The sequence below is a fragment of the Anolis carolinensis genome, chromosome 1, assembly GCF_035594765.1.
Source record: "Anolis carolinensis isolate JA03-04 chromosome 1, rAnoCar3.1.pri, whole genome shotgun sequence".
In the NCBI taxonomy this organism is placed as follows: Eukaryota; Metazoa; Chordata; class Lepidosauria; order Squamata; family Dactyloidae; genus Anolis; species Anolis carolinensis.
In genome coordinates, this window is record NC_085841.1 from 252,356,575 (window position 1) to 252,384,149 (window position 27,575).

The following is a 27,575-nucleotide window of genomic DNA, read 5'->3' on the forward strand; positions in this document are numbered from 1 at the left end:
TCAACTAACTAGCTTTTTAAAATTTAGAAAGTGATTTAACTAGAGATTCCTTGCTGAATCTGCTTCCTATCCACTGCTACCATATTTTCCGGAATATAAGACAACTAGGTGTATAAGGCGGCCCCAAACTTTTCCAGTTAAAATATAGTGTTTTGGGATATACTCGCCGTATAAGACTACCCCACTTCCAACGCACACCAAATAAAAATAAAAAACCATTAGATTTTATTTCAATGTGCTAATTTTAATTCAAATGCTTATGACATGCAGGTACTTAGCAGGAAAACTGTCTCCCTGCCTGCCCAGCCCTCCCTGTCTCCAAGACTATCAGAGCAGTAGAGCAAACATGCAGAGAAGGAGATACGGTAATAGGATACAAGAGCGGGCCAGACGGGTGAAAGAGGCGTGTTTTTCTAGGCACAGCGCCACTCTATTTCTTTTTTCCGTACCCCAGGCGTCCTGGACACCTGCAACTTGCTCCTCCCTTCACTTACACCTTCCCGGTGAGGCGCCCCCTCACCTCATCATCAGGACCGTTAAGTCACTTTTTTCCACGAATCCTGGTGAGTGGATTTTCTTCTACCATACTTGTACAGCGCTGCCCTTGCTACTTTCACACGGTCGCTGCACATGGCAGGGATGCGGCCGTGGCCGTTTTTGAGCTCCCCCCACCATATGCGGTGATCGCAGATTCTCCAGTCTGGCTCGGAAGTTTCAGCATCCACCCTATAAGACGACACCTGGAGTATAAGATGACCCCTGACATTTGAGAAAAATTTCCTGGGTTAAAAAGTAGTCTTATACACCAGAAAATACAGTAGGTCCCATTAATTCAAGACAATCTAGCCAATTGAGAGATGTGATGAGATTTGTTGGGTCCCAGATTCCTCACTTCTAATCCATGTACTGAATACAGTAGAGTCTCACTTATCCAACACTCGCTTATCCAACGTTCTGGATTATCCAACACATTTTTGTAGTCAATGTTTTCAATATATCGTGATATTTTGGTGCTAAATTCATAAATACAGTAATTACTACATAGCATTACTGCGTATTGAAGTACTTTTTCTGCCATATTTGTTGTCTAACATGATGTTTTGGTGCTTCATTTGTAAAATCATAACCTAATTTGATGTTTAATAGGCTTTTCCTTAATGCCTCCTTATTATCCAACATATTCACTTATCCAACATTCTGCCGGCCTGTCATGGAGCCAGATCCCAGGGCTGAATTTCCAAGCCCTGAATCTGACTTCATAACATAAAACAACCCTGCAAGCACCTGGCGGGAGAAGATAAAATGAGCCTGGGAACTCAGAGTTGAAAGTATAAACAATTATAATTGCTGTAGTGTGTGGGAATAGAAATCATGGTAGAAATGTGATCCCGAAGGTGGGGTTTGATGATGATATTTGCGTGTGATATTACGTTGCATCAGAAGTGATAAAATTAGATGTATGTAAACATTAGGTCATTCTCGACTTTTCCAAAGTCATGTATTCTTCAATAAAGATTGAATTTGAGAGCAGCTATCTTTGATCTGCGTTCAGACTGGTCCTTTGAAGTGAGCCTGACATTAAAGTCGAGAATCCATTTCTCACCCTCCTGCGGAATTCGCAGTGAAGTGATAATGAGTGAAGAAGGAGATCAAAGCCCAAATGGGGCAGAGAGGCCTTTGCAAGGGGCCCGGCCGAGGAGAGAAGAAACGCTGCAAGCCATAGCTTCCTCTACGGGATACCCCAGGCCGAACGGCGTGACCCAGAGAATTCCCAGGGGAGGAAGAGGCGTCTCTGCGGCTGCAGAAACCAGTTGGGGATCTGGAGGAAGTATGCCGGAGACCGTGGCCCTGCGGTTATCCATCCTGGAAACTAATTTATCCAGGCTGTCGGAAACCGTGGGGAGATTGGTGCCATTATTGGAAGAGAATCTCCAAAAGGAGCCCAGCCGATATGGCGCCGAGAGAGAACCAAGTAAAGAAGGAGATTGGAGCCAGAGGGGCCAGCGAGCGTCAACGCAGAGTCCCGTGGCGGCAAGGGACGAGGGAGATGAGGAATACTGGCGGGAGCTGGAGTTCCGGGACAGAATGGCGCGAGAAGTGGAGCGTCAGCGAGCCCTGGGAACTCTGAGGCCGCCATCTCCAACAGAGCTCCCAACCCCCCGAATGGGCGTCGGGGTGGAAAGGCCACTGGGGCCAGGGATCGGGTCCAGTGGATTAGCAGACGAAGGCGGAGAGGAGCGGGGGATCCAGGAAGAGGAGGAGGATGTGCCGTACGACGAGGAAAGGCGAGATGAGGGGGCTACAGCAAGGCCAGTATGCGGATGGGCGGAAGAGCCGACAGCGGCGGCAGACTTTCGGGAGCCGCGCAGAATGACCACCGGAGTGGGGCGCGGCGTGTTCCAAGGAGCCGCCCGAGGAAACCTGATGCAACCCTTCCCCATGCCTCCCAGACAGCATCAACGGGCTGCAGAATGGATGCCTAGAAGGGAAGATCTCAAACTAGAATACGGAGGGGAATCAGATGAACTGAACTTTTTTCTAATTAGCATCAGAGGATACATGGAAGACAATGCACACACATTCCCCTCCGAGGCAAGCAGGGTTCGAGCCATCGGCAACACACTAAAGCGAGGAGCAGCCAGCTGGTATGTGCAGCTTCATGCCAGACGCGACCCATGCCTGAGGTCAGTGCCCCGCTTCCTCGCCGCACTGGAAAACCGGTTCAGAGACCGGCTAGAGCAATTGAGGGCTCGAGACCAGCTGAAAGGAATAAAGCAGAGGGACAAAACAGTGCCCGAGTACGCAGAGGAATTCCTTCACCTCGCGGAAAGGGTACCAGAATGGTCTGAAGTGACCAAAGTGGAGTTATTTAAAGAGGGACTGCGCCCCGAGATTTTCAGCTGGGCAGCGCACAGAGACGACCCCGAAACGCTCCAGGGATGGATTCAACTAGCGGGGCGCGTCGAATCCACCCTGGCCCAAGTAAAGCGCTTCAGGAGCGGCAGCGGCCAGCAAAGACCGGTGGCGAGGGGTCGAGGAGAAACGAGGAAGCAGGAAAGACCCGGAGGGAGGCCGGGGATTCCCTCCAGAGGAGACGACAACAAACCTAAACCGGGATGCTTTGTATGTGGGAAGACGGGCCATCGAGCGGCAGAATGCTGGGCCCGGAAGGGGGAGCCGCCAAAAGCCCCAAAGCCCAAGCCAGCAACCGGGAGGCGCGCGGAAGAGGAGGTGCAGGCCCCAGAATCTTCAGAAAAACTGGTGAGTCGGGACAACCGCATGATAGTAGTGCCAATCTGCCTCTCAGGGCTAGAAAATCGGGCCACCTGCAAGGCATTTGTGGATTGTGGGTGTTCTAGAAATATTATAACCCCGGAGTTAGCAGGAGCGCTGAAATGCCAGCAGATGGCGCTTGACTCCCCAATTGCATTTTCGCAGCTAGATGGATCAGTCGCTGCTGGGGAAGTATCTACAAAGGAAATACGAGGAATCCCATGTAAAATAGGCAAATGGGAAGGAAGAATATCCTTTGTGATAGCCCCTATTGCCACATACCACGTAATATTAGGGATACCATGGCTCGAACAGGCAAATCCTGAAGTAGATTGGAGAGGAAAAAGCCTAGCATTCAAAGAACAGCAGATGCAATGGGAGATAAGCAAAATTGCAGAAGAGGAGGACGAGGAAGAGGAAGCAGGGGAAATAGACCCACAGCTATTGCCACCTGAATACAGGGACTTGGTGGATGTTTTCAATCAGAAAGAGGCCAGTAAATTGCCTCCCAAAAGGAATATAGAAGTAGAAATTGAAATAACCCCAGGAGCAAACTTACCCAAACCAAAAGTGTATCCCATGTCTGTGCAGGAGAAGGAGGAATTGAGGAAATACATTGATAAAAACCTGGCGCGAGGCTTCATTAAGCCATCCAATTCTCCTCTCGGGGCCCCAGTGTTATTTAGGAGAAAGAAAGACAACTCCCTAAGATTGTGCATTGATTATCGAAATTTAAACGCAATTACTAAGGACAATAAATACCCTATGCCCTTAGTCAAGGATTTAATTACCGTATTGAAGAAAGGGAGCATATTTACTAAACTGGATTTAATTGAAGCGTATCATAAATTAAGGATCAAACCGGAGGATACTTGGAAAACTGCATTTTCCTGCGCATTCGGCCATTTTGAATACGAAATTTTGCCTTTCGGGTTAAAAAACGGAGGCGGCTGCTTTATGCAGCTTATAAATGAAATACTACACCCGTTATTGTACAGAGGGGTATTCATATTTCTTGATGATATCTTGATTGTAACTGAAGATAAGGAAAAGCACGTAAAATTGGTCCGGGAAGTTTTGCAGAGACTAAGAGAAGCAAAGCTGTACGCAAAACTGTCCAAATGTGAATTCAATAAAACTCAAATTGACTTTCTGGGGTATCGGATATCTCCAGAAGGGTTAGCTATGGATCCAGCTAAAGTAGCAGATGTGAAAGAATGGGGAGTGCCTCAAACAAGGAGGCAATTACAATCATTTCTGGGGTTTGCAAATTTTTACAGATCCTTCATAAAAGGTTTCGCGCAAATAACCGCACCCCTTACAGAACTTTTAAAAACAAAAGGGAAAGGGGAGACAGCAAAAGTGAAAGCTCCTGGCGCCAAACTGAGTTGGACGCCAGAATGCCAAAAGGCATTCGAAACCTTAAAAGAATGCTTCACTGAAGGACCCATCCTAAAACACCCCGATATCAGGAGCCCTTTCATAATCCATTGCGATGCCTCAGACTGTGCGTATGGGGCAGTACTATTGCAAAAAGATCAAAATGGGAACTTAAAACCCTGTGGATATTTGTCACGGAAGTTCAGCGAAACTGAAAAAAGTTGGCCAATATGGGAAAAAGAGGCATTAGCCATATTAAAAGCCTTAGAATGCTGGCGACACTTCCTCGAAGGAAGCGGAATCCCATTTGAAATTTGGTCTGACCATAAGAACCTACAGTATTTAAAGTCTCCTAGAAAATTGTCCCCCAAACAAATTAGATGGGCGCAATACTTCAGCAGATTCGATTTCCAATTAAAGTTTTTTCAAGGGAAGCAGAACGTCTTGGCAGATGCTCTTTCACGCATGCCTCAACACGAAGGCATAACCACAGCAAAAGAGGGGACAATATTCTCTGACAAACAATGGGGCTTAGCTGTCAGGACAAGAGCACAAACCCAAAAGGAGGACACGGCTTTTGTTGAACTCGGCGGGGAAGAAAACTGGGGAAATGAACTTAAACAGTCTTATGAAGGAGATCAATGGATCGCGTCCAACGCAGAAAAGGGGGAACAGAAGGGGGGATTTTGGTTTGTAAACAAGAAACTGTATATCCCAGCAATATTAAGGATTAAGATTCTGCATCGTTTTCACAACAACCAGAGCGCTGGTCATACAGGAATTACAAAAACAACAAAGGCAATAGTAAAACATTGTTGGTGGCCAGGAATGAGGAAGGACATAAAGAATCATGTTGTTCAATGTGATGATTGTGCCAGAAATAAATCGGGAGGAGGGAAGCCTATGGGATTGTTACAAACAGTAGCGGAACCTACCAGACCTTGGGAATGTGTAGCTATGGACTTTGTGGGAGAACTGCCGGTTAGCAAAGGACATCGTTATATTTGGACAGTATTAGACCTGTTTTCTAAACAGGCTCACTTTATAGCGCTGACGAAACTACCATCGGCTGAGAAACTAGCTGAATTGTACATAAATCATATTTACAAACTACATGGATGTCCCAGTAGAGTAGTCAGTGACAGAGGAGTACAGTTCACAGCAAAATTTTGGGAAAAATTCTTGGAAATGCTAGGAGCAGAAAGGAGTCTAAGTTCTGCTTTTCACCCCATGACAAACGGGGCGGTAGAACGTACTCAGCAAACGCTTGGGCAGTTCCTTCGAATGTACTCTAACTTGAGACAAAATGACTGGTCTAGGTGGTTGGCTTTTGCGGAACTAGCCTTTAATTCAACTATACATTCAGCAACAAATAAAACCCCCTTTGAAGTAGTTTACGGGTATGAAATACAGCCTTTACCCCAGTTGCCAAGGTGGACAGAAAATGAGGAAACAGAGGCAGGGAAGTGGAAAACGCAAATGCTAGAATGTTGGAGTCAAGTGACTGCATCCTTAAAGGAAGCACACAAAAAGTATAAAGCGTTCGCAGACAGAAAGAGGGTGGAAGGCGATAAATTAAATAAAGGAGATCTAGTGTGGTTAAGTACCCAAAACATCAAATTGGGGCTACCTTCAAGAAAACTGGGCCCCAAATATATTGGACCATTCAGAATACAGGGTGTTATCAATGAAGTGACTTTCCAGTTGGCATTGCCAAAAAGTTTAGGGAAAATACACCCAGTATTCCATCGCAGCTTACTGAAAAAGTATATGGGGACTTTGGACAAAATGGACACATAGAGTTATTGTTTGATTTGTTTCAGAACTATGATGAAAGAAGAACCGAAGAGGAGGACGAAGAAAACGAGGGCGCCATGTCATGGAGCCAGATCCCAGGGCTGAATTTCCAAGCCCTGAATCTGACTTCATAACATAAAACAACCCTGCAAGCACCTGGCGGGAGAAGATAAAATGAGCCTGGGAACTCAGAGTTGAAAGTATAAACAATTATAATTGCTGTAGTGTGTGGGAATAGAAATCATGGTAGAAATGTGATCCCGAAGGTGGGGTTTGATGATGATATTTGCGTGTGATATTACGTTGCATCAGAAGTGATAAAATTAGATGTATGTAAACATTAGGTCATTCTCGACTTTTCCAAAGTCATGTATTCTTCAATAAAGATTGAATTTGAGAGCAGCTATCTTTGATCTGCGTTCAGACTGGTCCTTTGAAGTGAGCCTGACACCGGCCCGTTTATGTTGGATAAGTGAGACTCTATTGTACATACAATATTTGTTTTCTACATGTTAAGTGTTATACTCAGAGATGGAAGCAGTATGGTCTTATAGTGAACAATATTTGGACCAGTGGATGTGGACAAACCTCTTAGAGAGGGGAATCCTACCAACCAGTTGTCATTTTCAACCTTGGCCTTTATAGTAATTAACTGCAAGCAGAAGGGAGTGGGTTGGTTGCATTGAAAAGATTATTAATGCCTGTGAGAGAAAAGGTGACTACAGTCACCTTAAAAGAGGCAGTTATGACCACTGTTCCCAAAGAAACCAAATCCAAGTTGAATTATTATTGGCCAAATCCCAGTATCTTCTTCTTGGACAAAACAGCTGAGCAAATGTGACGACAGATATCCAGGTACAGTTTATGTGAATTCATTAGAATCTGGCTTCAAAACTGATTTTGATATACAGATCATCTTGATCACATGTACAAGGAGTGGAACGACAAATGAAACAATGTTAATCCTGAAGCTATCAACACCTTTCAGTACTGTTGTTGCAACTCTAGCTGAAATATGGAGTCAGGATTTTACCCAGAGGATTAGTTCCAAAAGGTGATGCTTGAAGGATAATGATCGATTTTATTTGAGGGGTGGTATCCTTTCAGATTCAACTTTCTCCTGATGTTTAAATCCACATGAAGACACTGAAAGACACCTTTCCATAATATAGAAGGTGTCATTGGTATGCTGATAACATCTAGCTTTCTCCTTTTCAATATCACTATATTATTTTCCTTTTCATGACATTCAGATGAGACAAATACTAAATCAGTGCTTGAAATCAATCAGAGTAGATAAAAGCTAATACGCGGTCTCAAAAGTTACTACTAAATACAAAGTTTTGCTATCTGAAGTACACTCAAGAGTACATGCATAGGATTTGCTAGTATGAGTGTTTGATTTTGTCAGGCTCACAGAGTTGCTTCTCAAATGTTTACTGAAGGAGAGGACATCAGAGATTACTCATTTCAGAAACAGATGCTTGAGACCAGTGGGTACGTATGCTAAACAACACTGATTTCCCAGTGCTGGCCAGCTTCAATAACCCTGTTTTGCAAACTCATGTTAGTGTGACAGTTCTCATCTGCCAGTTCAGATTCTCAAGACCCAAAAGGTCACTCTTAAGAGAGTCATTCATCAGTATCTGAAAAGTCACAGAGGAGTCTTATACGTAGGTGTGCATTATTTATATCACAGTGTATTAACATGAACATTACAGACTGTTCTTTTGAAAACAAGTCAACAGATTCATAGCTGTTTAAATGTAGCCTTAAGATAAAATATATCCACTCTGTTAAGATGCAATCTGATGACCTCAGACAGCAGGAGGCACTGGCACCCACGGAACTGGCACGGCATCATCTGATGGGAGCCAGAAGGCTTCATGGGTGACCAGGGCTAGATCGGCATAGGCCGCCAATTCTAGCCCTATATGATGAGGTCGTTAGTTGCTCACAGTAGAAAGGGACTATTTTGGTTGATCTAAATTTGCTCATTTATTTATACCCCACTTCTTTCAGGACAGAATTCAAGGTGGCCATGTAATATGTAAGCTCTCATGGATATAATGTAAGAGATTAATAAAAAAAATAACTTAGGAGAATGTGACTGCACCAAAAGTACCATAAGAAGCATGTTGGAAAGTGAAAAAGAGGAATCCAACATATTAGTCGCCATGCTGGACTACAGCCTATTGAAATGAATGCTAATTTCCTCTCCTTATGTGCTTAAGATCCAGATTAAAACTATTCAGAGATTTTCAGAAACTGTTTTCTTAAGACAGGAGCTCTAAAGCATTTCAACCAATAGCTTGACAGGATGGAAACCTAGCCAAAAGGTGGGAGGGAGTATCCTGTTGATTGGCAGTTTATGCTTGATGTCACAATCCATCCCATCACCCAACTATGAGCCGTTTTGAGAGATTCGGTAAAAACATCTTTTAGAAGAGCTGGGAACAAGAAAGAGCAGAGGGTAAACAACCATGCCTGCCTCAGCACAGAATCTTTAGGTAAGAATTCTTAAACTAGAAAGAACAAAGAACTTTCAAAACTTATAAACATAGTTTTGTCAGCCAGAGCTCACTTTTTCACATTCATAAACTAATAATCTTAAAAAACATTTTGACTGAAAGCCAGAACACTATTCTAGGTTCACAAGCCTCATTTTATAGTTTCCAATCCATTCCAGTTGTAAATGAAAAGCTGACTGAACAGATTTGTAAGGGTCAAAGAACACTGGGTAAAGAGATCACTAGTTGGTCAGCAGACCAACTTCATGTGCCAAAGGCTCCACACCCTTAACCACTCCAGCCCCAGATTAAATAACACTAAATATTTTAATACTCTTAATTGTTTACATCATGAAGTGTCTAGAGTAGGAAATCTGGAAAGCAGTAAAGGAAAGATCAAATTATTTTCAGAAACAAGATCCAAGAGAATTCACTCTAAATCAAAATCAGGACACAAGACTGTACGTGAGCAAATAGGTATCAAAACAGAATAGTTCAGGAGGAATGAGATGACTGCGGGGTTTTTAAAGCAGAAAACTAGCAGTCAACAAATTATGCATACAAACCATCTGACTCAGCAGAACATCAAGGGCTCTCACTTTAATGGGAGTTTTGGCAAAGTCTCCGGAGTCCAATCTCCATTAGACCAATTATTAGTGCCTACAGGATTGAAGTGCACTGTACAATTCCCTATGGCGAGAAAATAGGGGGCTAAAAACGAGCAGAAGTCAAACTTTTGTAAAGCCAACAGGGAACAAAGCCCCAGTGATGTTGCGTTAACTAGAAAGCCAATTTGATTTGTATCCCTAAAAACTACATTGTTTGTAATTGGCTAAAACATGCATCTCATTTTACCAAAAACCTCTTATATAAATATACAGTAGTTCAAAAATCCTCCCTGATACCAAATTCACTCCAAGCTGTCCATTATTTTATTTTATTTATATACAGGCAGTCCTCGAGTTAGAAACATCCAAACGACTCATAGTTAAGAATGGGGGTGAGACAACAGGAAGTGAGAAAAATCCACTCCTCAGAAGGGAAATTCACCCCTGAAGGAGTTATTATGGGGGAAAAGCACAATGACACTTGGAAGGGGGGGGGGGGGGCTTCATCTGTTTCTGAACTTAGGCATGATGGAGTGGTGCTTGCCTCTCCTTCTCTCCCTCTGAGGTCATGGCAGTGGCAGTTGAGATGGATGGATGGCCTTTTAGACTGAGGCATGGTGGAACTTTGCCTTTCTGGAGCCCAGAAATATTACAGTGCAAGGTCATGCATTTAACACAGAGGATGCCTTCACACTACACAATTATAGTGCTATAATGCTTCCACTTTAACTGCCATGGCTCCATCCTATGAAATCCTGGGAACAGTAGTTTTGAGAGGCTCATTTAGACTTCTCAGTCAGGGAGCCCTAGTGTCTCACCAAACTATAGACTCTAGGATTCCATAGGATGTAGCTGTCCAATGCTCAAACCTCAACACCACACTAGCTCTTTAGTTTGTACATTTTAAAATCATGTCAGAAGAAACTTGAGAACATATTGCAAGGCACCTCTGGTTTGAGAGAATTGGCCATCTACAGAGACGTTGCCCAGGGGATGCCCGGATATATTACCATCCTGCTGGGAGACTTCTGTAAAGTCCTTGCAAGCTAGAGTTAATACATGGGAGCTCACCCCGTCTTGCGGATTCAAACCGGCAACCTTCATGTCAGCAACCCAACCTTCAGGTCAGCAGTCCAGCCGGCACAAGGTTTTAATTCATTGCGCCACTGCGGCATTATAAAACAAAATAATTAAACTGATAACATGTAACAAACTACAGGTTTGTTCTCACAGGGGACCAACCACAGACCTATAGGAAACCCGTATGTAGGAGATGAGAACAACAGCACCTTCCCATTTGTGTTCCTTAGTAACTGATACATAATAGTGACACTAAAGTGAACCTATCACCGGATTTTCTTGGCAAGGTTTGTTCAGAGGGGATTTACCTTCACCTTCCTATGAGACCAAGAGAGAGGATGACATGCCCAAGATCACGCAGTGGGTTTATACATCTGAATTGGAATTCAAACTCAGGTCTCCAGAAACTTAGTCAAATGTTCAAACCTCTGCACCATGTCACTCTGATAGTGGAGGTAATATACAGCCATCATAACCAGTGGCCATTGATAATTTCATCCATGGATATGTATAACCACCTTTAAATTAACTGTGAACAACAAGAAATGCAGTGCTTTCTCCTATCTGCAGCTTCAGATACAGTTTAGTTTCACAGAACAGCCTTAAATTCACGAATTAAGACAGTAATAGTAAAATCTGTTCACTTTAATGACACCATATAAATCTAATCCTATACTATAACCACACTGCACCATATGAACTATTAAGGCATGTTGATCATTACATATTATCTAATTTTGATGATATCATATCAAATATATTCTCTAATATATAAATTGGATACACTTTTGAATTTGTCCCAGATAAACACTGGTGCCTTTTTTCAAGCAAAAGTTATAATCAGCCCTCAGAATGTAAAACTACCATAATTATTATAATAGAAGCAGAATGTTATGATTCCATGCACCTATCTCTACCTGTCATTGATTATCAAGTTCTGAATAGATTTTACTCCTATAGAATAAAAGTGAAGAGAATAAATGAGAGTATACAAAAGACCTAGATGTAAACTCTTAAGTAATTCAGTGCTTGCTTATACTTCTAGTTGTTTAACATATTGGTTGATGCCATAAAATGTATTGATGCATTTTTAAACATAATTTTAAATTCAAATGATGATGTTAGGAGGCATGCAACCACACTGATCAAATTAATTTGAAAGTCACATTCTCTGAATGGATATTTGCCATGGCAGAGAGCCAAGTTTCCATTTCAATCTGGCTTCAGGCTTTGTTATAGGATGGAGACAGCTCTCGTCACCTTGGTGGACGACCTACAACAAGAATGAAAGGGTGAGTCTGCTGATCTCTCAGTGGCTTTTTGATACCAATGACAATAGTATCTTTCCAAGTTGCTCACCAGGAGACAAAGATATATGGTTGTTCCTGTTGGATATCTTGGCCATTTGCCTGTGGAATCCCCCAGAATTCGCTTCTGTTTCCTGTGCTACTTAATATTTATACATGATCCCATTGAGAGGGTTTTGACATCCAATGCTATCCCATTCTATTTCTCTCTTCCTCCTAAATTTGAGGAAGATGTCTCAATTCTAAACCAGTGTCTGATGTCAGTAACAGACTGGATGAGAGTTGATGGACTGAAACTTAACCCATTAAAACAGAGGCACTCACACTACAAGGTAGATTAGGGAATAAGAGTTCAGCACACATGGATGGGGTTACACTCATTCTGAAGATACATTCACAGTTTGAGTGTACTACTAGACTCAGCCTTAAGGTTTCCATAATGGCCAAAACAGTGCCTCCACTGTTAAAGCAAGCAGACCAGCTGCATCCATATCTGGAAAAGCTTGATCCAGCTACAATAGCAAATACCATAGTCACATCCCATTTGGATTACCGTAATGTGGTTTATTCCTCACGGGGCTAATTTTGAGAAGTGCTTAGAAATTTCAACCAGCACAGAAGAGCTGCAGCCATACTGCTTACAGCAGGGGTCCCCAAACTAAGGCCCGGGGGCCGGATGCAGCCCTCCAAGGTCATTTACCTGGCCCCCGCCCTCAGTTTTATAATATAATATGTTTATATCAGTTTTAATAATATGATATATTGTATATACATATAATATTGATAATAATATTATCATGTTATACAATATATTACTAATAATACCATATAATAATATTAAATATATGTTATATATTACATATAATATTACAGTATAGTGGTATAGTTCAATATAGCAATATATAATTGTGCTATGCTAATAATATAATATATTGTATGTACATACAACTGCTCTGAGTCCCCTTCAGGGTGAGAAGAGCGGGATATAAATGTAATAAATAAATGTAGTAAATGACTAAATAAATAATTTTAGACTTAGGCTCACCCAAAGTCTTAAATGACTTGAAGGCACACAACAACAACAATCCTAATTAACTTGACTATCTCATTGGCCAGAAGCAGGCCCACACTTGCCATTGAAATCCTGATAGGTTTATGTTGGTTACAGTTGTGTTCATTTTTAAATATCGTACTGTTCTTTCATTGTTGTTGTTTTGCACTACAATTAAGACATGTGCAGTGTGCATAGGAATTTGTTCGCTTTTTTTCCAAATGATAATTCGGCCCCTGCACAGTCTGAAAGATTGTGGACCGGCCCTCTGCTTTAAAAGTTTGGGGACCCCTGGCTTACAGGCAACATAAACCTTTCAGGAACAGTTTCACTGGCTCCTCTGAATTCAAACAGGTTTTCACGAAGTGACAATGATTAAGGAAAGGGCTTTTAATGAGATATTATACTGTTACTTCTAGCTTTCTTAATTTTTAAAAAACAGAGAGAGAGGTTGTTTAATTAAATTCTAAAAAATACATTTTACATGCTTGCTTTCTATCTGCTCCTTTGTTAATTTTTATGTTATTTTAAGTCAGTTCTGGATAAATGATTAGATATACACAAAGTAAAATATCAGCAGTACAACAAAACATTTGAAAATTACCCCTGCTCTTTGTGAGGTTTGCTAGCATGATAACCTTTCTTGCCAGACAAGTTACTTGTGCAATCCTTACAATTTAATATTTCTAGTGCCCAGATCATTTAAAATCAAAAATAGCATAAATGGTACAGTAGAGTCTCACTTATCCAACATAAACGGGCCGGCAGAACGTTGGATAAGCGAATATGTTGGATAATAAGGAGGGATTAAGGAAAAGCCTATTAAACATCAAATTAGGTTATGATTTTACAAATTAAGCACCAAAACATCATGTTATACAACAAATTTGACAGAAAAAGCAGTTTAATACGCAGTAATGCTATGTAGTAATTACTGTATTCACGAATTTAACACCAAAATATCATGATGTATTGAAAACATTGACTACAAAAATGCGTTGGATAATCCAGAACGTTGGATAAGCGAGTGTTGGATAAGTGAGACTCTACTGTACTTGTTTTTTTCCTCTCTTCACCCAACATTTGTTGCACAAAATGATGAATTGGATCAAAAAACTGTTACAGTGTGCTGCTATCCATTCCTCACTCAAAGTTTTCTATTACAGACTAGAGATTCTTTTCCGGTCAACAACATATACTGCATATAATATGTGCATTACAATAAAATAAAAAAAGAGAAAGCTTCATAGATAATTAAAATGTGTATTACACCCCCCCCCCCCATTCACGATATAATGGCAAACTTCTATTGAATAAATCTTGAACAGAAAAACCCATGATACATTCACCATAAGCCAAGGTCAATTTGAATACACATAATGAAATGGCAGAGAGAAGAAAGATACATCATTGAACACTAAAGTTAGGATTAATCATGCCATTGTATTTTCAGTTTGTATGTTTGTGACTTTGTAGGGAGAAATGAGTGAGACTAAATTTTGCTGTAACTGCAAAGGGATTTTTTTTTTACTAAAAACCTACATTCCCTGCACAAAATAAGACCTAAGTGAGAAAGAACAAAAAAAATACTTCTTGCTTGTATCTTCCAGTTTTCAATTATAATTGCATTAAAATTTTCCATGACAAGACAGTCATATTTTTGCAGTAAGGGGCATTTTTAAATGGCTACTCCAATGAGAGTTTAAAAATTGGCTATATAAAGCAATAAGATCTCTCAGTTTGGTTTTACATATCCAAATGGCAGATTGGAGATATATTATTGGTACTAGAAGGAGAGATGGAGGAGATGGAGGAAGAGAGTAACATTATATGAACTGCAGGAGGTTTTATGGACATTTACAGGAGTGTGCGAGATGAGAAAATGCTATTAGGTTATTTAAGAGTTTGTATAACAGAAATCAATAACAGACAAAACTTCTACTTCCTTCTTATATGATACAGAAACCTTTCCCCATTTTGTAATATCTGTATATATTACAGTCTCTATTTTTTGTTTGTTGTCCATATTTGAAGACAGGCCTGAGTAGGTACATAGGCTAAACCTTCAAGATCTGTCACTTCACCAAAAGACTCATGATGGATTATAGTTTTGCCAAGCCTCAGGTCTCCAATGTTTCAGAAGTAAGTTCAGTCCAGACAAACAGAAAAAAAAAACACCTGTAACTCAAGTTACCTAGAATTTAGGTTTGTTTTAAAAACCTTATCTTTGATACACAGATCTAGTAAATTACATAACTTCAAACTGTTAAAGCATAAGACCTCTGAGCCCTTAACTGAGGCATATGAATGTACAATAAGTTCTGCTAGAACGTGATAGTTGCATTCCTTAAAAATCTGTGTTGCTGTAAATCACACTCTAAAAATAACAAGATTTATGGAGGAAATAGAGTTAGGTGTGAATACTTGTATCTAAGCTATTTATTTAACTTATCACAAATTTCAGTTTGTTGAAAATAAAATAAAAATAAGGATTTTTTTCTGCCTAAAGCTGGTTTCCTCTGTTACCGTTGCTCCTGCACAGACCTACAACACTTATTAGGCTCTGAGGGGCAACAGCAAAAAAGCTACACCTTTGCACATTTCTGAAGTTGGATTTTTGGTTAGGGCATACTGGTGGAAGAGAAAGGTGGGAGAGAAAGTAAGAGATGGAGGAATGAAGCTGAATTGCCTGGAGGCAACTTTTCAAATGGATGGTCTCAACAAAATGTGTGTGGTGGTGATGGGGGCAGAAAGAGGAGCAGGATTTTGATAATAGATTATAGGGCAAGATAGAAAGATGGGGGCAGGTGGTGCATAGAGAGGCAGCACGCTTTCACTAGGTCTGAGAAACTAGTTTGTAGAAGGGCTGACTTCTTGGGTTAGTGGAGTTATGGGGGAAGAACTAGCACAGCTCTTCCTTCTTGTCAGCTGTTGGTGCTGTAGATGATGCCACAGGCTGGTTTTTGGCCCTCAAGTCTCTCTCTGCCAATTTTATCTCCTCTCCACAGCAAACATTACAGAGAACTTCTGAACACTTTCATAAACCCACATGGCCGATGAACTGAAGAACTAAAATGAGGGGAGACAAGATTGGAACTTAATAGCCAAGATGCAGAAAGAAGCCAATTCTGAACGGGCAAAAGTTTGCATATTGTGACTAATCCTCAGTTGTGTCCTTGACAATTATAAAAATATGCTTTTATAGGAGAACTTACTGTACAGAGCTGGTCAGATCACTGATCCATTCAGCTCACTACCGTGAATCCAAACTGTCAACCCACAGTACTCTCCAGGGCTTTTTCATAACCCTACCTGGGTATGGCAGGGACTGACGGTTCACATCTGCATGCATCATCATCATCATCATCATCATCATTTAATAACTTATTAATCGCCCTCCATCCACGATGCTCTAGGCGATTTACAAGATAAAATTGTAAAGGATAAAAATACATACATAAAAATATTAATAAAATTAACATAGATTAAAAGCTCTAGTAAAGAGCCAGGTCTTGAGTGCGAGGGTAAAAGGCCCTAACTCACGCATGGCTCTCATATAGGGCGGCAAGGCATTCCATAAGGCAGGGGCAGGGGCAAAGCCATTACTTAACCTCGGAACTACAGCCATTCCTTGAATACAGGATTTGGACGCTTATTACTTTCAGAATGTATCTAATAACATTTTTAATGGAACATTAAACATATCTGTAATGTTGTAACTTTTTAAATAAAATGGGTACACATTTTAAGACACATGACTTACAGTGTTTTGCTTTGCTTTTCAGTCAAATGTTACACCATCGCTATAAACATCTTATCTACTGAAAGATCTTTTTCTGAAGGTCAGTATAGTTGGTTTTCAACATATATTAATTAAATAAGAATAAGGCAATTCTTAAAAACCATGTTCAATAGGAGAATTACAATTTCTCTGACTGTAAAGACATAAAGAAGGTAATTCACATAATTGTAATTGTGGGAAAGGGATCTATTTATTTATTTATTTATTTATTTACAATATTTACATTCTGCCCTTCTCACCCCGAAGGGGACTCAGGGACACATTACAGTAGAGTCTCACTTATCCAACGTAAACGGGCCGGCAGAACGTTGGATAAGCGAATATGTTGGATAATAAGGAGAGATTAAGGAAAAGCCTATTGAACATCAAATTAGGTTATTATTTTACAAATTAAGCACCAAAACATCACGTTATACAACAAATTTGATAGAAAAGGTAGTTCAATACGCAGTAATGTTATGTTGTAATTACTATATTTACGAATTTAGCACCAAAATATCATGATCTATTGAAAACATTGACTACAAAAATGCGTTGGATAATCCAGAACGTTGGATAAGTGAGTGTTGGATAAGTGAGACTCTACTGTATATACATATAGGGCAAACATTCAATGCCCATCTATATATATAAAAGAGTGATGGCATCACGGCGACCCACAAAACAACAAAAGTACAGGCCCCCCAACCTCGAAATTTGACAACACAACCCATCACCCACGCCTCAGGGTTGATACAACAAAAAGAAAAGAAAAATAAAGTCCTAATTAGAGGGAGAGCAATAATTGTTTTTATCCAATTGCTGCCAGTTTAGAGGGCTAATCTCTGCCCACTTGGTCGCCTAGCAACCAATTCAGCCAAAGGACAGCCAGGATTCAGTTAGGGGACAGGTAGATTTAGGCCTCACTTAGGCTTCTTCCACAGATTATCTAATTTGCACTGGATTATATGGCAGTGTAGATTCAAGGCCCTTCTACACAGCTATATAACCCATTTATAATCTTATATTATCTGCTTTGCACTGGATTATCTTGACTCCACACTACCATATAATCCACTTCAGTGTGCATTTTATACAGCTGTGAAGAAGGGGCCTCATATAATCCAGTTCTAAGCAGATAATTTAAGATTATCAATATACAGTAGAGTCTCACTTATCCAACGTAAACAGGCCGGCAGGATAAGTGAATATGTTGGATAATAAGAAGGGATTCAGGAAAAGCCGATTAAACATCAAATTAGGTAATCGTTATACAAATTAAGCACCAAAACATCATATTATACAACAAATTTGACAGAAAAGGTAGTTCCACGCGCAGTAATGTTATGTAGTAATTACAGTAGAGTCTCACTTATCCAACACTCGCTTATCCAATGTTCTGGATTATCCAACGCATTTTTGTAGTCAATGTTTTCAATATATCGTGATATTTTGGTGTTAAATTCATAAATACAGTAATTACTACATAGCATTACTGCGTATTGAACTACTTTTTCTGTCAAATTTGTTGTATAACATGATGTTTTGGTGATTCATTTGTAAAATCATAACCTAATTTGATATTTAATAGGCTTTTCCTCACTGCCTCCTTATTATCCAACATATTCGCTTATCCAGCATTCTTCTGGCCCGTTTATGTTGGATAAGTGAGACTCTACTGTACTGTATTTACAAATTTACCACTAAAATATCACAATGAATTTAAAACACCGACTACAAAAACATTCATTATGAAAAGGCAGAATGCGTTGGATAATCCAGAACATTGTATAAGCGAATGTTGGATAAGTGAGATTCTACTTTGATATGAAATAATTTCTGGGATAGAATAATGCAGAACAATATAATCTCTAAAACCAGGACAGTAAATAAAGAAATAAAGAAAGTAAATAAAGCAGTGAAATTGGAAATTCCACAAAGGAGACAATCAGGGCCAGCTAACACCTCCCAAGAAAGGATTCTTTCAGAGAGGAAGCTGAGAAGGCAGTGAAGCACTATGTATTACCAAAGTCATTATTATTACTATCATTACTATCATTATTATTATTATTATTATTGTGTTGCGGTCAACCGTGAAAATGAATACAATCTGGCTCCAAGTATTCAAAAACACTAAAATCAGAATATATAAAAATTAATGTGGTATAATAAAACAGAACAATACAATCTCTAAAATCAGAACACTAAATAAAGAACAACACTCTGAAAACAGGGGGATTCCACACAGGAAACAATCAGGGCCAGCTAACACCTCCCAACAAAGTATTCCCATCATGAAAGACTGGCAAATCCTCTGTTTTCTTAGGGCCACAGACATTAGAAGCACATAAAATATCGCAAACAACACCACTCTGAAAACAAGGGAATTCCAGACAGGAAACAATCAGGGCCAGCTAACACCTCCCAACAAAAAAATCACTCAGAGGAAACAGCCAAGCTTTAAAGCTGCAAGGCCATTACATCCTAATCATTTTTCCTAATTGCAGCATTCATACTTGCCTCCAAGAGACAAAAAAAAAACAAAAAAAAATCAGAAATATTGTATATTCACAACTTTTAGGAAATAATATCCTCTGATGGCGCAGCGTGTTAAAGCGCTGAGCTGCTGAACTTCTGGACCGAAAGGCTGTAGGTTTGAATTGGGGGAGCGGAGAGAGCCCCCATTGTTAGCCCCAGCTTCTGCCAACCCAGAAGTTCAAAAACATGCAAATGTGAGTGCAATAGGCACTGCTCCGGTGGGAAGGTAACGCCGCTCCATGCAGTCATCCCACATGACCTTGGAGGAGTCTACGGACAACGGCGGCTCTTCGGCTTAGAAATGGAGATGAGCACCAACCCCCAGAATCAGACATGACTGGACTTAACGTCAGGGGAAAATGTTTACCCTTTACCTTAACTACCACCAATTCCTCAATACTTTATTTCCCATACCACCAGACTTCGCCACAGCAACGCGTGGCCGGGCACAGCTAGTATACACATAAAACTGAGACAGACGCAGAGGCAATTTAACCTTCTCCTGAGGGGATGTTCGAGATAATCTAGATATTAACATTACAGTGTCCCACTCCAATTATAGGAGTCCATAGTAAAAAAAAAAATCAGATCAAATGTATAATGTTCCTTTTGGAATTTCAAGGGTATATTTAGAAAACAAGTGTAACAAACTTTACTGTGGTAGGCACTACACTAAAATATATGACATCACTGTGACTAGAGATACCCACAACAAGCACCTTACTCCACCCCATTGTTCCTAACACGGTTTTGGAATAATTTTTATCTGTTGTGTAACAGGGTTCCTAAAAGTTTCACAAGGATATGACCATATCAGCATAAAAATACACATAAAGTGGAACCTCGACTTATGAGCTTCCTTACTTATAAGCATTTTGGGTTACAAGCCGCCACTTGGCCTGGGTTTCATTTTCTAGGGGTGTGCAAAACATTCTATTTTTGTTCTGTTTTCACAATCATTACCCCCCCCCCCCATCCCTATTCTGTTTTCTGGAAGATTCCAGGAGATTAGGAGGGGGGCTATTCAGATTAGTAATTCGGGATCCGGAGTTCCATTTCCAACTGGGGGAGCACCCAAAATTAGAAACAAAACCAAATGAAAACAAAACAGATTTCTGCCATTTCGCACACCCCTAGTACGAGCAGCATTTTGAGTGACAAGCTAGTGCTAGAGGTAACTCTAGCGCCAGAGGGAGTACCAGCATGAGAGGGAGCATTAACGTGAGAGTACAGGGCTTCAAGGGAGAAGCCTCCATGTCTTGTGCCTGCACACCTCGATCACAAGCTCTTGTCTGCTTTGGGAGATTGCTGTCTGCTTTGAGTAACTTCAGATTAATTGATTTTGCGTGGTTTTTATTTCTGGTATGTTTGGCTTCATGAAGAGGGTGAGAGAGCAAGAAAGGGAGGGAGGCTAGAATGAGTACAGTATGAAGAAAATGATGATTCTGCCTTTTTGCTTTGTGCTTCTACCATTTAAATGTTGATCTTTCCTTTTTTATTGTTGCATGTGAATGTGCAGGTTTTGCCTTGCTCTTAAACTACCCAACACATTTTGTTGCTTCGAATGTGCTCACACACCTGCTTTTTCTCTCCTTATCTCTAATTCTCTGGGGAAAGCAAATCTGTCTTTATTGCATGCTCTGTCTCCACAATTCCAAGTACCCTGACCTAGACAAACATTAGTCCCTCATATTTTTCTCATCCTGCACTTCTGGCAGGATCTCATGAGAACTGATACCACTTTCTCCAGTCTCGTGGGAACTGCCAGGAAAAGTCACTTTGAGATAAGAGCGATTTGAGTTAAGAGTCCAGTCACAGAATAAATTAACCTCTTTATTCAAGGTATCACTGTAGTTTGTTTTTGGCTGGTTTTACTCTGGTGAATGCCAGATCAGCTGCGGGATGGGTTAGACTGCCACCCTGCTGGCTGCTGTGTTCCGCTTGGGCAAAGAGAGGGAAAATTGGGGGGGGGGGGCATACACAGAAAGACATAGCACAGAACAGGTAGAGGAAGCAGATTACCAGGCAAGTGATGTTGCCCCTGCATGCAGGGCTCATTCTTCCTCTTCTTCGCAGTTGCTTTGTGTTTCTGTCCACCCCCCCAATATCTCCCTCCCTTTGCACAGAAGAAATAGACACTTGTGGCATACAGGAAGAGGGCAAGGAACCTATCCACAGGATAAGTAAAGTGGGCGTGCAGGGCAATATTCTTCTCCTCTTCCCTTGAGACCCGTTTTCCCCCCTGCTGGCGATATTAATGGTTTTTCAACCTCAAGTTAAGACAAATGTAGTCATTCATACTTGCTTTTCTACCTGTAGAATTTATGTGCCAGATTTACAAAACAGCCATTACAATTGCAATTTTATCTGTGCTCATATTAGCTATGTTTTGCATTAGAATGTCTCAGCATAAAAATATGAATTATAGGCAAGAATTCCACCACTATTGCTGGAATAATAGTAGTATGAAAGTCTTTTTGGTTTTACTCTGTCCAACTACATATTTATAGCCATAAGGAGTGAAATATATTTTAATTATGTCACTTCCTTTTGAAAATCTGACAGGTAGTTTAAACAAATTCTCATGATTACAAAATCTGTGAAATATATCTATCATCTTGTACTTCTATAAAAGTGCTCAAACAACATCAGAGCCTTTTTACTTCCAGCATATTGAGTGTAGAAAGCATAATCCCATGGGCCATTCTTTTATTTCAGGGTCAGGCAATTTAGGGGACTACACTGAGATCTTCCCCTAAAACATACTGGGGCCACATGTCAATTTTGTCATAGCTGAAACATTTTTTCCAGTGTAAACAAGTTTGCCTGAACATCCTGATTCATTTTTTCTTTCCTTCCTTCTTTCTTTCTTTTTTCTACAATTGGTGGATAATGTAGCCATCATTTAGTGTTACATAGATAAACCTGAAGATCATGCACTCCTTTCTCTGGTATAGTCACAAGATCAAAAATATTTGTATGCATTTTATGCCAACTACAGCTCATCATTTTACCCAAGTCTGTATTAAATGGTGGTTTGTTGGAACTAATTAAATAAATCATTTTTTTTAAATTATGAACTAAAAACAGTACTATAAGGAATGGTGAAGATAAACTGAGCAATATTTAAAATGCAAGTGTTTTTAAAGGACTCCCAGTCCTCACCCTTCCATGTAGAAAGGGACTGTGAGTAACTGCTTTGATCACCAATCATGCATGTTCATGGACTGTAGAGAGCCCTATGTTGCCTTTGTAAAGGAATGATCTAGCATTGTAGATGGGCTTTTTCATTTCTGTATTAGTTTTATCCTGTAAAGTTCTATGATGTTAGATTAGGTGAATTTTAATAAATTGTCTTTTTGTTTTTTATAAATTCACTTACTAATGTTGTGGTTTGTTATAGTTTCTTTTATTATACTTTTTGCTGTCCAGTTGATATGTTGTGAACCGTTTAGAACACAACCTTGAAGAAAAGCAGCATACATTTCAGGACGTGCAATGTAACATTGCAGCTCGAGGTGGGGCCAACAAAGTTAAAACTTTCATTAAAATCAGCAATAGTTTCACAAATTTCTATAGCTGAAAGGTGTTCACTGTATTTAAATGTAAAACAGTGATAGGTATACTTGGACCCTATATATTTATTTGTGTTTCCTTACCTATAGAATGGAGCCTCCAGTGTGTTAAAGCACTGAGCTGCTGAACTTGCAGACCGAAAGGTCCCAGGTTCAAACCCGGGGAGCGGAGTGAGCACCCGCTGTTAGCTCCAGCTTCTGCCAACCTAGCAGTTCGAAAACATGCAAATGTGAGTAGATCAATAGGTACCGCTTTGGCGGGAAGGTAACGGCATTCCATGCAGTCATGCCGGCCACATGACCTTGGAGGTGTCTACGGACAACTCTTCGGCTTAGAAATGGAGATGAGCACCAACCCGCAGAGTCGATCACGACTGGACTTAACGTCAGGGGAAACCTTTACCTTTACTTTACCTATAGAATAGTATATATAGTAATAATTTGGAATGAAACAAAATACCGTATTTACTTGAATCTAATGCTCACCTTTTATGGAGAATTTACCTTCCCAAAAAGGGTAATTGCTGTTTCCTAAATCTGGCACATAAATCATGCAGGTGGAAAAGCAGGTGTGAGATGACTACATTTGTCTTATCTTGAGGCTGAACTTTTATCATTCATCTGAAGAATATATATATATATATCAGAAGGAGCTCTGCATGCACCATGAACTGCCTGCCTTGTCTAACTTGAACATGTTAAAAGGAGTTTGTCTTGACTTTGATCTTAAATATACACCTTAAGAGAGGAGCTCAAAACCAGCCTTGCAACAAAAAATGATGATAGCATGAGATCTGCTACAAGTTGTTTTATTTGAATTCTCACAATAACCTAAATTAAATGCTTTTAGTATAGTGAATACCATAGTTAACTAATATACTGTACATGTGTTAATTTTAGAAAGCTGTATGGCTTTCTAAAATCTACTCTAAAGTCAACTGCTTGTAATTTTAGCCCAAATCTAGACAGCTCCCTACTTCATAGTCAATGTGCAGAATGTTTGAGGAGCTATTGTAAGCCCTCCACTTTTGGGGGTTATGGGTACAACTCCCCTACGAAAGTTGACAAACAGTTAATATCTCCACTGGGAAAGCTGTAGTTCTGTCTTTAGCCTTCTCTGCCAAAGAGTGCTGGTACCTCACTGAATTGAAAATCACAGAATTCCATTGCATTGAGCCATGGCAATTAAAGTGGTGTCAAACTTCATTAATTCCACACTGTAGATGCACCTTATGTGTATAAGATGTGTATGAAACATAAATTAATTTTGTGTTCAAAGTTTCGGCTCACTTCCAAGATATCTCATTATACACATATATGTAGTTATTGTGTGTGTGTGTGTGTGTGTGCAGTATCTTCAAAATCTGGGGGGGGGGGGGGCTTTTTAAAAAGAAACCAATTTCAAATAAGGGATACCGAACCTGTATTATAGTTCTAATTCAAAAGCGAGGAACCTTGGACCCTGCAGACCACAGCTCCCTCAATCCCAGCAAGACAGGAAATGTGATGGGAATTGCAGGTCAAAACAGCTGGAGATCTAAAGGTCCTTACCCTTGTTTTAAGTGTATGTTTACTGTCTTTTTTTTCCCCATTGCAAACTGTAACAAAATGCTACCTAACCCAGACTGGAAAGGAACCAAATAGTCAGCCTTCTACAATCATTGATTCCACAGTCCATGGCTTGAAAATACCTTTATCAACAGATTTCACCATCCACGACTTAAGAATATTGTCTAGGCTGACCAACCACAAGAAAAATTGGAATTTACTGTATATCATTCCCTATGGTGAGAAAGGGGGGATAAGACAACAACAATAATACTATATTGGATTGCTGTGAGTTTTCCAGGCTGTAAGGCCATCTTCCAGAAGCATTATTTCCTGACGTTTAACCTACACCTATGGCAGGCACCCTCAGAGGTTGTGAGGTCTGCTGGAAACTAGTCAAGTGGGCTTTATATATCTGTGGAAAGTCTAGGCTGGGAGAAAGAACTCTTGAAGTAAGTGTGAATGCTGCAATTGGCGAGCTGGATTAACATTTAATGGCCTTGCAGATTCAAACCTGGCTGTTTCTTGCCTGAGGGAATCCTTTGTGTTAGCTGGCCCTGATTTTTTCATGTCTGGAATTCCCCTGTTTTCTGAATGTAGTTCTTTATTTACTGTCCCGATTTTAGAGAATTTTAATACTGGTAGCCAGATTTTGTTCATTTTCATGGTTTCCACCTTTCTGCTTAAATTGTTCACATGCTTGTGGGTTTCAATGGCTTCTCTGTGTAGTCTAACATGGTAGTTGTTAGAGTGGCCCAGCATTCTGTGTTCTCAAATAATATCCTGTGTCAAGTGCTCTGCTATTGCTGACTTCTCTGGTTGAATTAGTCTGCAGTGCCTTTCATATTCCTTGATTCATGTTTGGGCAAAGCTGCGTTTGGTAGTCCCTATGTAGACTTGTCCACAGCTGCATGGTATACAGTAGACTCCTGCATATAATATATTCATTCTACACTGTTTATGCACCCTAGGATTTTGCCTTTTTATACAAGGGAAACCTTGTTTGCTACGCCATTATACATAAAGGGGAATAATCATAATGATAATAATAATATATTCCTTCTACAGTATTGATACACCTAGGATTTTGCCATTTTATACAAGGGAAACCATTTTTATTATGTCGTCATATAAAAGGGCAATAATAATAATAAAATATTCATTCTACAGTGATGATGCACCCAAGGATTTTGCCATTTTATGCAAGGGAAACCCTTTTTACTATGTTGCTAAATATAAGTAAAGGTAAAGGTTTTTCCCTGACATTAAGTCTAGTCGTGTCGTACTCTGGGGGTTGGTACTCATCTCCTTTTCTAAACCGAAGAGTTGGCGTTGTCCGTAGATGCCTCCAAGGTCATGTGGCTGACATGATGGAGCATCATTACCTTCCCACCGGAGTGGTACCTATTGATCTACTCCCTTTTGCATGTTTTCGAACTGCTAGGTTGACAGAAGCTGGGCAATATATATAAAGGGGAATAATAATAATGATTTCTTCTACAGTGTTGATGCACCCTAGATTTTGATATTTTATACACGGGAAACCCTTTTTACTATGCCATTATATATAAAGGGGAATAATAATAATAATAATAATAATAATAATAATAATAATAATAATAATAATAATAATAATAATATATTCATTCCGCGGTATTGATACACCCTAAGATTTTACCATTTTATACAAGGGAAGCCTTTTTACTACGTTACATATAAAGGGGAATAAAAATATAGTCCTTTTACAGTGTTGATGCACGCTAGGATTTTGCCGTTTTATAGAAGGGGAAGCTTTTTTACTAGGTTGTTATATATGATGGGGAATAATAATAATATATTTAGTCCTCAGTATTGATACACTCTAGGATTTTCCCTTTTTATACAAGGGAAACGCTTTTTACTGTGTTGTTATATATAACTAGCTGTGCCCAGACACATGTTGCTGTGGCAAAGTGTGGTGGTATGGGAAATAAAGTATTGAGGAATTGGTTAGAATCATAGAATCATAGAATAGTAGAGTTGGAAGAGACCTCATGGACTATCGAGTCCAACCCCCTGCCAAGAAGCAGGAAATCGCATTCAAAGCACCCCTGACAGATGGCCATCCAGCTTCTGCTTAAAAGCCTCCAAAGAAGGAGCCTCCACCACAGTCCGGGGGAGAGAGTTCCACTGCCGAACAGCTCTCACAGTGAGGAAGTTCTTCCTGATGTTCAGGTGGAATCTCCTTTCCTGTAGTTTGAAGCCATTGTTCCGCGTCCTAGTCTCCAGGGCATTATTATTAATGTACTACGAATGATCATGAAAAGTTCTAATTCTGATCCAGAACAGTTCTGACAAACTCTGGTTAGAAGCATTTGTTAAACTGCAATTTCTATAAGCCTACATTAGCGTACTCAAGGAAGGATTGGCAAAGGGGATCATTGGAGCTGCGGTTCAGCATATGGATGACCATACAATTCCCATCCCTGATCTAGCTGGCACAGTCCCTATATAACTTGATATCATCTTCACCTCTGACTGAATACTGTAATCTACAAAAATGTAATTTCTTGACATTTTCCAATAAACCTCCATTAGGAAAGACCAAACAACATTCTAATAACTGTTCTATAGCCTCAAAGTCTCTTCTGGAAGACCATGCCTGGACATTTTCTAGAAGTCACACAACATTACTTGTTTGTTTTGTTTAAGGGAAAAATCTGAAGTGGCTATTTTATTTTGGTGGTTATATTATTTTACCTTAAAGCAGCAGATGCCCGTTTTATTTCTAAGGGATCAGGCAGGGTAGAAACCTTTTCAAAATATTACTAAAACAACAAAAATAACTCTAACATACTCACCAAGGGCAACATTGGAACACCATCAAGCAATGTTTGCATGGTTGCCATCTGCCCCCTTATACTTGCATGTTAGTATATGTTATTACCTAAAGCTTGTGAATATGTAATATTTCTGGTTGTTCCTTTTTTGTCTGTTGGAGGCAAGTATGAATGCTGCAATTAGCCTGAATGATTAGCATGTAATGTCCTTTCAGCTTCAAAGACTGGCTGCCTCCTCCCTGGGGGAATCTTTTGTTGAGAGGTGTTACCTGGCCCTGATTGTTTCATGTCTGGAATTCCCTTGTTTT

The 27,575-nt window shown here is 40.1% G+C and overlaps 2 protein-coding genes across 4 annotated transcripts in view; one reads left to right on the top strand and one right to left on the bottom strand.

Annotated features, from left to right (window-relative positions):
* Window positions 1-27,575, bottom strand: part of osbpl11 (oxysterol binding protein like 11) — a 72,232-nt gene that overhangs the window by 41,859 nt on the left and 2,798 nt on the right. The window lies entirely within an intron of this gene.
* The window catches only part of LOC100556166 (glycerol-3-phosphate dehydrogenase 1-like protein), a 56,226-nt gene continuing 37,500 nt past the window's right edge, over window positions 8,850-27,575 (top strand). Inside the window, exons 1-3 of one of the 3 annotated variants that reach the window (XM_062974135.1) lie at window positions 8,869-8,960; window positions 11,876-11,940; window positions 16,792-16,848. The gene's annotated coding sequence lies outside the window, so the exon portion shown is untranslated. Of the gene's footprint in view, window positions 8,961-11,875; window positions 11,941-16,791; window positions 16,849-27,575 lie in introns of all 3 variants that reach the window. The other 2 variants (XM_062974200.1, XM_062974073.1) reach the window with 2 other exon arrangements.